This window comes from Myxocyprinus asiaticus, chromosome 30 (assembly GCF_019703515.2).
Source record: "Myxocyprinus asiaticus isolate MX2 ecotype Aquarium Trade chromosome 30, UBuf_Myxa_2, whole genome shotgun sequence".
Taxonomy (NCBI): Eukaryota; Metazoa; Chordata; class Actinopteri; order Cypriniformes; family Catostomidae; genus Myxocyprinus; species Myxocyprinus asiaticus.
Genome location: NC_059373.1, coordinates 24486912 through 24500700, shown reverse-complemented (window position 1 = coordinate 24500700; position 13789 = coordinate 24486912). Strand labels below are relative to the sequence as shown.

The 13789-nt window shown below is 36.8% G+C and overlaps 1 protein-coding gene across 1 annotated transcript in view; it reads right to left on the bottom strand.

The window, feature by feature from the left end:
* LOC127420803 (CUB and sushi domain-containing protein 2-like) overlaps positions 1-13789 on the bottom strand; it is a 491575-nt gene that overhangs the window by 368864 nt on the left and 108922 nt on the right. The gene's annotated exons all lie outside the window — the stretch shown is intronic.

The window sequence follows — 13789 nt, the reverse complement described above, 5'->3', positions numbered from 1 at the left end:
CAATTCCCAATGCACTCTAAATCCTCATGGTGGCATAGTGACTCGCCTCAATCCGGGTGGCGGAGGACGAATCTCAGTTGCCGCGTCTGTGACCGCCAACCCGCGCATCTTATCATGTGGCTTGTTGAGCGTGTTACTGCGGAGACATAGCGAGTGTGGAGGCTTCACGCCATCCACCGCGGCATCCACGCACAACTCACCACGTGCCCAACATTATAGCGACCACGAGGAGATTACCCCATGTGACTCTACCCTCCCTAGCAACTGGGCCAATTTGGTTGCTTAGGAGACCTGGCTGGAGTCACTCAGCACACCCTGGATTCGAACTCGCGACTCCAGGGATGGTAGTCAGCGTCTTTACTTGCTGAGCTACCCAGGCCTCCCTATGCTAGAGGGGTGTTTGACCATTGTGCCGTATTTCCCTGTTTTTCACAGAATCTTGTGCATAAGCATCATGTTTTTAAGACATATGTCACTCCGTCATAATTCAAAATGCTGTCCATCATTTTAGCTTAAAAAAAAAAAAAAAAAACAAGCAATAAACTCTGCTTAAACCATAAATATGTGGTATATCTGCCTATGGAGCTTCACTCTGAGAAAATGGTTCTCTTAATACAAAAATAAATAGCGCACCTTTTAAACAAAATTTGCATATAAAGTTATATTCTGATGGTAGACTACAGTATAAGTTCATAAGTTCGGGTGTTAGATCAGCTGTCACTCGCACCAGTGCACCCAAAAACATTTCCACAATAATACGCAGTAATATTCACTCGCAAATGCGAGACAAAAAATAACTTGAAAATAAAATCAAGTTCACTCACTGTCTCCATTATTTAGGGCAGCTTTTTTCCCCTCTCTATGCAAATAATGAGTGCAAGCTGTCTTTCTTGTTGTTGTGCTTGAGTTTGTGAATTAATTTTGGGATCGTAATTTTTGTCGGGGACGGTGGTCGTGGGGTTGATACATCCAGTCTGCGATCAGTAGTGTGCGCTTGGCTTTAGTATATGCACATCTGTCCATTTTTTTCTAGCCTTTAACTCTGTCTCTGTTGCGCACATAAATGCCACTGTGCTGCCGCTGTTTATTTTGAATTAAGAATAGATTCTGCATTTTTTGAGAATCAATTCAGAATCGTTGGAGAAAGATGCATCAATTTATCAATATATACATATATATATATATATATATATATATATATATATATATTTTTATGTTTTGTTTTTTGTTTTTTCTCCCACCCCTATTTGAAGTCACTGACTCCAAACCACCTCTGGTTCCCGCATATGTTGTACCCAGTGTAGTGCACCATTTTGAATATACAGAATAGAAAATGAGATTTAAAAGTGCATTGGAAGGGAAGATTGTCAGTGAATAACAACCTAAATTTCAGTCTGTTCCTCACACAAACCTACTGTCTGGCCTCAGAAGACTTGAAACATAGCTTTTATAGTGTTTGTCAAATTTGAAGCAAGGCAGACATTTCTTTCTTTTTTTTTTTTTTTTTTTTTTTTTATAGAAAAGAGCAGAAGGAAGGTTCTTCAAAATATTGCTCTTTGTGTTTCACGGAAGAAATTTAAAAAATGGCATACGGGATTGAAATAATCTGAGGGTGAGTAAATAATGATGACTTTATTTTTGGGTGAACTAGGCCTATTCCATTATCGTCTTTGAATCAAATATTATGTGTATACATAGCCTACTGTACTTTAAAGGTTATGTGTAACTTTCTTTGTGCATCTTTCAGTGGTCTGAGCTAGACTTAAGAGTTAGTTTGATTGTAAATATCTTTGTAGAAAAAAAAATGCCTTAATTGTGACAATAATACTAGCAAGTATCCCTAAATATGACATGAGGCAGACAGCCTGTCAATATTAGTGTGCGTGTGTGCGTGTGTGTGTGTGTGTGTGTATCCACTGACAAATTACCCTGTGATTTGGGGGAGTTCCACATGCATCCGTGTGAAATCAATCCATGCCTAACAGGGATCGGGGAAGCAGATCAGAGCCTCTGTGGCATTTTCTAAATTGCACAAAGCTGCTGCCCGGCCTGAGATGAATGTGAAATTGGTAAGGTAGAGCAGGCTTTGAGGAACAATACTGGATAGAGTATCAGACAATTTTAAAATGTGAAATGAGGATGCAGTGAGGGACTCATGACCTTACAGAATTAAAACAAGTTAATGAAATTCCTTTGAAAAGGAGGAAAAAGTCCCCTATGATTTTTGAAGGAGCATTTACAAGACAAGACCTAAAGCTCTCTCCCCATTCAATTGCAGGTGTTCTTGTAAGCAATACAGCCAGATCACTCACACAAATTTATGACTGAAAAACAAATCTGCACAGGCTTAGAAGTACAAAGGTTTGTGTCGCGCACAGTGCCGGCTTTACTCTTTTACATGCCAAGGCATTTTCTAGCCTCTGCACTTCTTGAAAATTTTTCTCCAGCTTTTCAATGCATCACCCCATAGAGCAAGCAAGAGAACATGTGTACAAGGACTCCTGCTGAGTGCAGTGTCCCGCTGTGACCTCCACAACTATCTCGGTCCTCCCTGGGTGGAATTCCTCTCGCTTTGATATTAAGCCTCAGGGTGGGACTCTCACAGGATTCCCAATCACATAATTAATGCTAAATCAGTCAAAAACAAAGCATGCCAGGCAAAAACAACTATGCTTTCAGTAGCAAAGAAAAGAAAAAGAAAAACATCCTGCATAACATGCAGGGTAAACAATATTCCCTGCACATTATATAATGAACAGTATAAACTATTTAGGTAAAATTACATTTATTGGCACAACTGTTTTAGATACAGTATTGCCAAAGTATCAATACACAAACACATGGAAGGGAAAAAAGATCAGTGACAAAAAAAGACAGACAGACAGACAGACAGACAGACATATATTCAAAGTATCTTTCCTAACACTGCAAATGCGACACATGGCAAGTCCCCTTTCATTGCAGGATATGTGGCCCATGCTACAGGTAAACATCTGGCAATAAATCATGTAACATCTGGAAACACATCACACAGAACTCATAAATAAAGCTTGTGATAATTCTGCAACTCTCTTAAACAGCTGAGTTGACAGATCAGCTCAGAGAGTGAATAGATCATCTGAGTCATTCAAACATACTTAAAACAAGTAGACTTTTACTCATACAATGATGATTTGTCAAACAGGTGCCGCAGGCTGATTATGTATGGCATGCATGTCATGATCAGAGAATGCATAAAATCTGCATATGAAAATGTACAGCAAACGCACAAAAGCAAATCATAGCAGTTTCTATGTGCATAATGTATTAAATATTAAACGCTTCAGATCTCATGAAAGACAAGACGAAATCTGAGTCACATCAAGAAGTCTTTTGTGAGAATAAGCAAAAAGCTTACAGATAAGACAGGTTCTTTAGTGTCTCTACTTCATAGAAGAAGAAAAAAAGGCATACAGATACACAACAGGTTCAAAGCGCCTGCTACTCTTGTTCCGGCAAATAGAGACCTTTTAACCAAATTCTTATGAATTTAGATGAAGTCCTTCTCAACCAGATTCAAATCAGCAAAAACACAGAGCCAGCTTGAATCATGTCTATGAAGAAATTTTAACTGGATGGCTTTACCAATAGTGATTTACTCTAATCCTAAAGCAGCTTACCTTAATCAACGGCCAACAGCGTAACATGTATTTGTATTCAGGGATAGTAGAGAAATCTGTCTGTTTGCTGGTACACAGTGGAGTGGAAAGCAACTGATTATCAATAAGGACAAATGCTGACTAAGGAGACCATCCCTCAGTGCTCTATTGGCCATGCTTCTTATTTAGGACATTCAAATTAAATCTCAGATTTTCAAGGTTCCTGATGGTTAATGGACCATTTTGACACTTAATGCGCTGGATTTAAACAGAGTAACTTGGAAGCTATCCACAAATGCATCCGTGAGCAAACTGCATTGACCATAATCGCCCACTGAAGTGATTTCAAATGCAAAAAGACAATCTATTGACCCCGTGTTTGTTCTTTGACCTAAACAGGGTGTTAATTAACAATCCTGTATTTCCTGTCTACAAAACTGACTCTTTTGCACAGAGAATTGAGGAGAAAGTGAGTGCAGATCGATTCAGTCTGCTGATGAATTGCACCATACCATTATGCTAGAGATTTTTTTTTCAAAGTCATCGGCATTAGGGCAAAGGTCTATTTATAACAATTAACCTTGCAGACATCAGTTCTGCTTAATGCACACAGTGGTGGTGACATTTAGTGACCTTACTGTGTAACTGTATACTCCAACCAGAGACCAGCACTAGGCTTGTGTCAGGAAGGATGGCCCAGAAAGGAATGGGCAAGAGGCAGGAATGGAGACACAGCCTATTTCTTTGTTATACACCTTACACTCTGTCTTCACCAGAAGTATCAATAGCAAATAAATCCCATTATAATCAATGAAGCTGTCTACACTGGAAGTGTCTGTTGTGGTGTATCATGTAGCGCTGAGAGTAAACAGATATCCTGTTCTGTTGCTGATGTGATGCAGAGCTACTTCAGCCATTTTATTATCCCGACCGTCTGGAATAAAATTATTTTACTTACTAAACATCATATGTCTGAATCGTTTTGGCATATTTTGTTTGTTACATATTTAAATGATTTTTGATTGCTACATTAAAGCTAGCTTGTGATGTTTCTCTGGTCTACTAATTTAAATAATAATTTGTTCTTATCACATTTATATGCAGTTTTAACTACAATAACATTACAATATAATTTCATAATATGTAAGTGTTTATACCAGTGGATTTCTGTTAAAAAGTAAAGAAGGATATAGGTTATTTTCCCATTTAACCATTGATGAAGTCTACTCGAGCTCAGAGCTGATTTGTCAATGCTATCTACATGTCATATAAGATGCTCACTTCGACGGGTCCAGTAGACAATCTTGAGCCGTTATGGTGTGTCACGTTGCATAGCGTCAATGGACACACCCGGTGTACACAGGGTGTGAGGGTGATTTCAGAGCTGTTCATCTGGACTCATGTCCAGCTGGGTTAGGTTTGTTTAGTTAGTGTGTAAGCAGTTTTTTAAACTCAGATGTGGACTTTTTTTTTTTTTTTTTTTTTTTTTTACTTCAAATCTCATGTAAGACCACATATAGTGCAGAAGATCAAATCAAAAGGTCTTTCATGAGTATTACCACAGTGTTCATTACACAAACAGAGATTACTTAAAGGAACAGTATACTTAAATATGAACATTCTTTCATAATTTACTCAACATCATGTCATTCCAAACACATTTGACTTTCTTTTTTTATGCAGAACACAAAAGAAGATGTTTGAATATCTAGGTCATTCTTTTCACTGCAATGGCAGTTGATAGTGACTCATTTAAGGCTTAAAAAAAGAGAAGGATAAAAAAGTACATGTGGCTTGTGTGTCATATTTCATGTCTTCTAAAAACAAGTTTCGGTGAGAAACAACCCTTGAATTGATGTAATTTTTTCAGTGAAAATCTTGACATCCATTGTGTTTTCATGAGTGCTATGAGAGAAGCTTGTTCACAGTAGCTTGTGTGTTCACAGCTCACATGTTGTTTAGTGCTAAAAACAATACAAGTTCTTGTGTGAATGACATGAGAGTAAATTCTGACAGAATTGTCATTTTTGGGTGAACTAATATTTTAAAGTGGTCATAACATGACATGCCTTTCTTATTATTTTATTATATTATTTTATGTTCCTTGAGGTTTACTTATAATATTTGTAAAGTTTTTTTTTTTTGCACAAAAAACAGTCATATATTTGTAAAACATGATCATTTTCCACCCATTCTGACCCTACTTTAGAAACCTTCGGTTTTGGCGCTGCTTCTCCTTTAAGACTTGACAGTAAATGCCTACTGTTATGATTGGCTCTCTGCTCTTGACTGACCTGCTGTCTCCTTGCCATCTTGCTACTCACTGATACTGGGCAGGGCTACGGAAGTGATAATGTAAAGTAGGCTTTGAACTGTTGCTGTGGAGGTGGACAAATGCAAATGTGTACCACAGTGACATCACAATGTGGAGGAACATATCATTTTTTGCAGCTTGGTTTTGACAAATGCTCTTTTTGCAGTGAGGAAGAAGTTTTGAGTTCTGAAACTTACAGTGTATTTTTTTTATATAGTACAGCAACCTCTTATATGTCAAAAGATCATGGAAAGATGGATTTCTCATGTCATGATACCTATAATGTCTTTAATTCATAAACAAAAGGAAAACAGGTATAGCAGGTATAAGGGTTCAAATGTGTTTTCCAAACTCAAGTGTATAACAGAGAACCATCTAGAGTGGTCTTGGATATGGTTCATGTGAACTCCTGCACAGTTCGGAGTTGGTATGAATACAATGTGTCTTAACTCGTGGAAGTCAACTGCTATGGATGATGTATAATTAGCATTTTCGCATGCTCCCTATCACACTCATAATAGTATAATGCATTTCTCATGGCTGTTTGTCTCTGAATATATTCCCTTTGAATAGCAGCTCACATTCTTTGCATCTCCTGTAATGCATTTGCTGCAGATAGATGCAAGTGCATTTCTGTGTGTGCAGTTTTATTGGTAAATTCAAAGGGACAAATACATGAATAAAACAAGCTGGCATCTTCTTGCCCTGAGTCGTTACCTAGCTACAGTGGTAAACAGTTGCTCAGTGATAAAAAGTGGTATAAAGTACTCATGATGGTACCCACACTGATGACACAAAAGTACAATGTGAATAGAAACAAGCAGGGTGGTTGAGTTTGGGCCATGCAATTGGACTAAGCAGCCTCAAGGCCTCGATATACTTCCTATGAAATAGAAGAACGGATGGGTGTGACGTCATTTAAAACAAAATCTGGCCATAAAATGAAAGTGTTTTACGTTTTTGGTGGTTCGTAACAGCTCACTGGGGCGAACTTTTAGGAAAAATTCTTATCAGCTACTAAACACCTTCTTACGGGCATTGGTCCACGTCATCGGTAGGTGTGACCTGGAGCTCAACCTACCTTGAGGCAGATGGCTAAGTTTGTTTACATTGTTCAGTCAAAATCAGTCAACGTGAACACATCAATGTGCAGAGTTATCAGCGAGCTGGTGCAAATATACCTACATTTGTACAATCGTTCGCTTAGAGACATTTTCCAAGACTAAGTCATGTGATTATTTGTTTTTTAGTCTACTAAAGGAATCAAATCTTCTCAAATACTCTCAAGTGCCCATTCACTCATGTGCATTCTGCAGCAAAATCCATTCACACATCTGTCTAAAGATATGCCTCTATCATCGTTTTATCTTTGTTCTGAACATTAACACTTTTATACACTCATCTTTGCAATGGCATCAGTGTCATAATAAATTACAATAACAGATTGTAAGCGGCGCATATTATGGCCTTGTGTAGCATGTTAGCATTAGCATCATGAATAAGACAAATTAAACATTTTCTACTGCATATATATTACTTTAATTCATCATCGAGTGGTTAAAACAGCTTATTTTACTGTCCTCGTGTGAATTATACTCAGAATGAGGCATAAAGTCATTGAAAACACATTTTAATGTCACATTAGTTAGGTTTTACTGAGCATCCTCATATTTAAATGTACTTCTAAACACCTCCCACAGCATTGGGGCAGGTGTCTGAATGTTCGGAAATAGTATACCATTGCTCGGCTGTTTAGAACTTCTTTTTTACTCCTGAACGAAGAAATAATAAGAACTTCTAAGGAAATATATTGAGGGCTCCAATCAGTGCATATGGCTAATATAACATGTTTTTTGTCCACTAAGAGTCCATGTGACAACAGTCTGTTGCTGCAGTAGCGACTAGTTGGAATGGTGACAGCATGTGCAGAAATGGACTGAAATGGACAGAAAGACTGTGAAGGCTCAGAGGATCTCCACTGACAGCCTTACAGCAGGATTCTAATATGAGATATTCACTAGAGGATAGATGTGTTTTCTCTCATAGCAGGAAAGGTGATGAGTTTTTAATCTGATAGGTAGATCTCTAATTTGATTAGTCATATGTATATACCATTTATTAAATGTACAATCCTGGCAAAGTATGAAGGCATTCTCTCTCTCTCTCTCTCTCTCTCTCTCTCTCTCTCTCTCTCTCTCTCTCTCTCTCTCTCTCTCTGTAGCCATTAATCTCAGGATTACATCACACTACAGGTGGACAATATATAATAAAACATAAATATATTGTTAAGTGTCAAGGGGCAGAAATTTTAGAGTATTATATTGCGGTTATCCAAAACATCATTGCATGGTAGCAAATGCACATCTTATCAGCTAAGAAAGAGGCCTGTTTTTGTTTTTTTGTTTATTTGATTTTGGTTGGATACAGAGCAAACAAAATACTATTTTATAGGGATGTGCCCGAAGCCAGATACTTTATTCAGAAAGGCACGAATAATGACTTCAAATCGAATAACAGATTCATCTGAATAATATAAAAAAATATTTGTATGACTGATTATCCAAGAAGCACAAGGATAAAGCAACATTTTAAATAAACATATCCAAAATTACAACAAATTTATGGATCTGTGCAGCCAATATTTCTAAAGTGTAAACCTTATGAATGAGTTGTACGTTCATAAGTGTGATTTCAGAACGTATGGGCGTGGTCTCGACTCCATTTGCGATCTCTGTAAATTGTGCATGTCTGGAGCTTGTCAGGTGTAATATTAACTAAGATATGACATCACATGCAGTTTCCACTTCTTGAAATGTCTGTTTTAATATATCACACGATTCACACGTGATTCCCATGTATTTATTTACAGCCTAATCCTGAGCGTGATGTTAAATTAATGACCTGAAGTGATGATTTCACGTCGGAGCTCGTTTTTCTGTCTTTAAAGTTGACCACATTTATATCCACATCAGCAGTTAAAGTAATTATCTGGTTAAGACTTTCTTCTGAAAAAAAAAAAAAAAAAAAAAAAAAATGCTCCAGAAATATTTTAATGCTCCATAGAGTAGCCTATTCATCTATTAAGAATATTCCTCCTTATGTAAAATGAGGAAACTGAAACATGCTCCATCTTTTTTCTTCTTTTTTTAACTGTGCTAAATTTGAGAATGTTAAGTGTTCTTGAGCTCTGTAAAGGCACTATATACATTTTACATTATTATTAATATTATTAGCCTATTATTATTATTATTATTATTATTATTATTATTATTATTAAATATTATTATTTACCTAAATAATGGTGTCCTATCGTAAAAATTCCTGATAGACTTATGGGACTTTCACTTTTTTGTAGGCTATATTGATTTTATTTTCATTTTTTTTTTTAATGTTTGAATTTATTATAAATTTTTCACTTCAAAATGTACGCTTGACATTTCACATTTTGCTTGACACCTCTTGCCTTAAGAATAATGTTGTTATACCTGCACAGACAAACAAAAATTCTGTTTCATGCGGATATTAATATCTGAAATACCAGGAGAAACCACAACATATTCCACAGTTAATGTAACCTACAACTTCAGCTTTATCTGGTAAGAAAAAGAAGAATAGAATATTTTTTTTTAAAAATAATAATTGTATAATGATAATAATATTAGTAATAATAATAATAATAATAATAATTATTATTATTATTATTATTATTATCAGACTATTATTACTATTTTATTAATAGCAACTATAATTGTGAGAGTAACATTTAAAAATGGCCATTTCATTTAGTTTTGACACACTTCTGGTTTAAGCCCTGCCCACACCCGGTTCTGTCCAAATAGAGAGACAGATACAGATAATTTTGTCATATGAAGAAATACAGATACAAATACAGATAATGTCTTTGTTGCACACCCCTACTATTTTGAATTATTAGTTACTCATTAAAAAATTGGTTTATTCAAAATGTTGCAATAGGCTAACTGTTAAAACTGTTAAATGTTCTCCTCATGTGTTAAAGGTCTACCATTAATTTGGACATTATTTTAAATCAAGAAAGAACTTTAGAATAACTTGGATGTTATATACTGTATATATGCTGTATATATTTATATGTATTTATTGAGATATACAGTATATTGTTATTGATGATTCAAGAGTTCAAGAATATTTTTTATTTATTATTTTATTTTGGCTTAAATCGCCCACCCTTACTATAGATCACACCATCTAATATGACAGACTGACATCAAATGGCTGGGATGTGTAATATGCAGCATGCCAATAAAAGGTCAGGAGATGTTTGGTGGGGCTGTTTTTCCACTGAATAAATAAGGCAGGTGGATGTAGGAGTGGGCTGAGATCAGGTACTGAGCCCAGGGAGCAAATTGCCCTCTGGTAATTAAGCCCCTGTCTCATAAACCATCAGCAAAAAGACCTCGGCAAGATGAGCTTCTCTATATCTGAAGCTCTTTGCTAGTACTACTCAGCCGGTTCTTCACCTAAACAAGCCTCATCCCTAAATGCCATACACTACCACCTATTATTTGTCCAGCGGCCCAATGGAAGAATGAGTCCAACATATTCATGTATCTTCTTTATCCCAGAAGCACTGCATAGCATTACATGCATGTATTTGACAGATCCAAAAGCAACTTATAGTGCATTCACATTATACATTCTATCATTAGATGTATTTCCTGGGAATTGAACCGGTGACCTTGGCATTGCTCTACTATTTGAGAAACTGCAATCCAGTGAATTGCTCTTCCCTAATTTTTTTCCCAACCCTGGTACATCAATGCAGTATGCAACAGAAATTTTGTGTTCTGCAAGGCTCCACATGGGCCCAGGATGTTGTCATTCTCTTCCTCAAACCATTGCACAAAAGCAGGCTAATCCAAAGACAACGGCAGTCTAATCCACACAAAACAGCGATTCTGAGGTAAGACAAAACAGCGAGCCGGTTGAGAGTCTAAGCTGCCATACAGAAGAGCTAATCCTGAGATTCGATACAGAGATGGGAAAGACTGATAAATATCCACAGCTAATGAGAATACAAAAACCTCCTTCTCATACACCACCCTGTGTGTCTGTATGCATCAGAGCCAGACAGCCAAAGAGACAAAACAGGTTTAAAGAGACAAAACACATTTAAGTGACAGAAGACTACTGTTTGAGTCAGAAAGAGCAAACATGTACTTTGAAATGGGCTCCAGCAAGTTCTCCATTATTAGACACATTGTTTATATATACCATTGACAGAACTTGCAGAAAAAATAAAATAAAATAGCAAGACACACACAGATAGACAACGCAAAGTGGATGACAGCTGCAACAAATGAGTGGCAACCTGTCTGCAGTTGACTGGGAAGAATGGCAGCAGTCCATTACTGAGGCTAATGAGAGTGTGAAAGAAATCAGCTCTGTGCAAAAGCCCATCCAACATACTGTCAAGCCACGTACACCAATAGCATGTCAGAGGCAGGGTTTAGCTGTGCAGACAGAGGCCATATGCAATCCAGTTCCATACCGTTCCAGAACTTACTATACAAAAATGCCTACATTTTCCCTAAGGGTGTAAGGGTTCTCTGTAAAAAACCAAACCGCACGGTTCACCACCCACGGTTCAGTAAGCATTTGCTCCGTGGTTCGTCTCTAGTTTAATAACGCATCTGGATCATACACTTTGGCAAAGAAAATAAAGTGCCAGATAGACATGCGCAGTTGTAGAAAGGAAGCTGAGAAAACAAGCCGAAAGACAGAAGCCCCCGCGTCACTGTCTGGGAACTTTTTCTTTTTGCGGTCAATCAAAACAGCGGTGGTCAAAAAAATTACAAAACAGGCACTGTTTGCAGACATTGCTTGACGCGAGTGCCGTATACTGGTAATACATCAATGTTTGATTATTTATTTACACTGACATCACCTGGGAATATATAGTGCGTGGTGCACACAAAGCCGCAGGTTAGCCCGAAACTGCACACAGACACAATCCCTTCCGTCTTTAAACAGGCACTCGCTGCTAGTTCAGACAGACATGAAACAAGAACTAAAGCTCTCGTAGTGTTCATTGCCAAAGTTATGTTGCCCTTACTCCATTGATGAAGATGTGGGATTTTCACGTATGATTAAAACACTGAGGTTACATTATGACATCCCTTCTAACATACATTTTAACAGCAAGGTTATTCCTTCTATAGTGATGTACAACTTCTGAATGTTGAATATATGTTGAGTGGAGTATGAAATGCACTTTATGTTGATGCATGTAGCATAATGCAGGTATTATGTTGAGTTAGTAATTAGTTAATTAGTAATTTTTTTTTTTTTTTTTTTTTTAGTTAAGGACACTAACAAAAATTAACCAGTTTTATTCAAAAATACTGTAGTAGCCATATAGTAACCATGGTTTTACTATAGTAATATTGTTGTAGCCATGAGTGAAGTAACAATGACTGCTGTCACCGTTGTTTTCTTGGCAGAAATCATAGTTTTGATACAATTAACCATTGTTTTACAACAGTAATACTGTAGTTTCCGTATAGTAACCTTGATTTTACTATAGTACTGTAACCATGACAGTAACTATGTTAATTTTGTTGTTACTATGATTTTACTACAGATACCATGGTTAAACTATGGTTACTGTTGTAAAACCATAGTGAGTTGTAGTGAGGGCAAATCTCTTGAAGTGTCTGTTACCAAATAGAATATATTTATTTTGGATTTGGCAGTAATATTTCTTTTTCTGAACATAACAAATACCAAACCGTACCGAAACCATGACCCTAAAACCGTGATACAAACCGAACCGTGAGAAATTTGAACCGTTACACCTCTAATTGAGTGGCGATGCGCGACAAATGTAAATAACTCCCATTGTAATCAATGATGATGTCTACACTGGATGCGTATGTCACGTTGATCGCATCGAACCATGCCGTGCCAACCGTTAATGCCCCCCCAATTACCACAGGAAAATGCTGACTAGCTGATGGCACCACAACACACACAGTTCTGAGCCCTTAAATTAGAATTGCCATTCTGGCCCAGGCTGGTTTATGTTGGTTAGTGCTGGTCTAGCTGGTGGCCATAACAGCCATGCTGCATAGAATTTCTGGTGAAACTGGTTGACCAAGGAAGTCTTTCTGGTTTAGCAAGTTAAGCAGCCTAGTAAAGACACCAGCACACCACTAGCCCATGCAGGGGATTAGAATCCAAAACACAACATATGCTGGTGACCATCCTGGCATAGAACTTGCATAGAAAAAAATAAATAAATAAAACAATGGGTTGGGAGGGTTACTTTTGAAATGTATTCCACTACAGATTACAGAGTACATGCTGTAAAATGTAATTCGTAATGTATTCTGTTAGATTATTCAAGGTCAGTAACATATTCTAAATACTTTGGATTACTTCTTCAGCACTGGTAGATGTTTTCACTTGTTTTGACTATAATAACTCTGCCAGTACAGTAAGACAAAATACACATGATAACAATACATTCTCTGAAAAACCTAAATATGCAGTGTTGTTTCTAAAATAAGATTAATCAAATTGATCTTGTTTTAAGGATTTTTAGATATTTTTACAGGAAAACAATACAACAATTATTATCAAGAAATTATGATCCAACGTGAATTTTCTTGATAAACAAATATGATTGTGCCTGGTAACATGTGCATGTAAAATGGCTAGATAGCATCTTAACTTAGCATAAAGCTGACAATTTACACAAGGTTTATTTCTATTTCTTCTGCTCCAAACTTACTTCAAACTTACTTCTCTGTCTGCTCGTATGAATGTAACACATCATAAAGTAAGTGTTTCACCG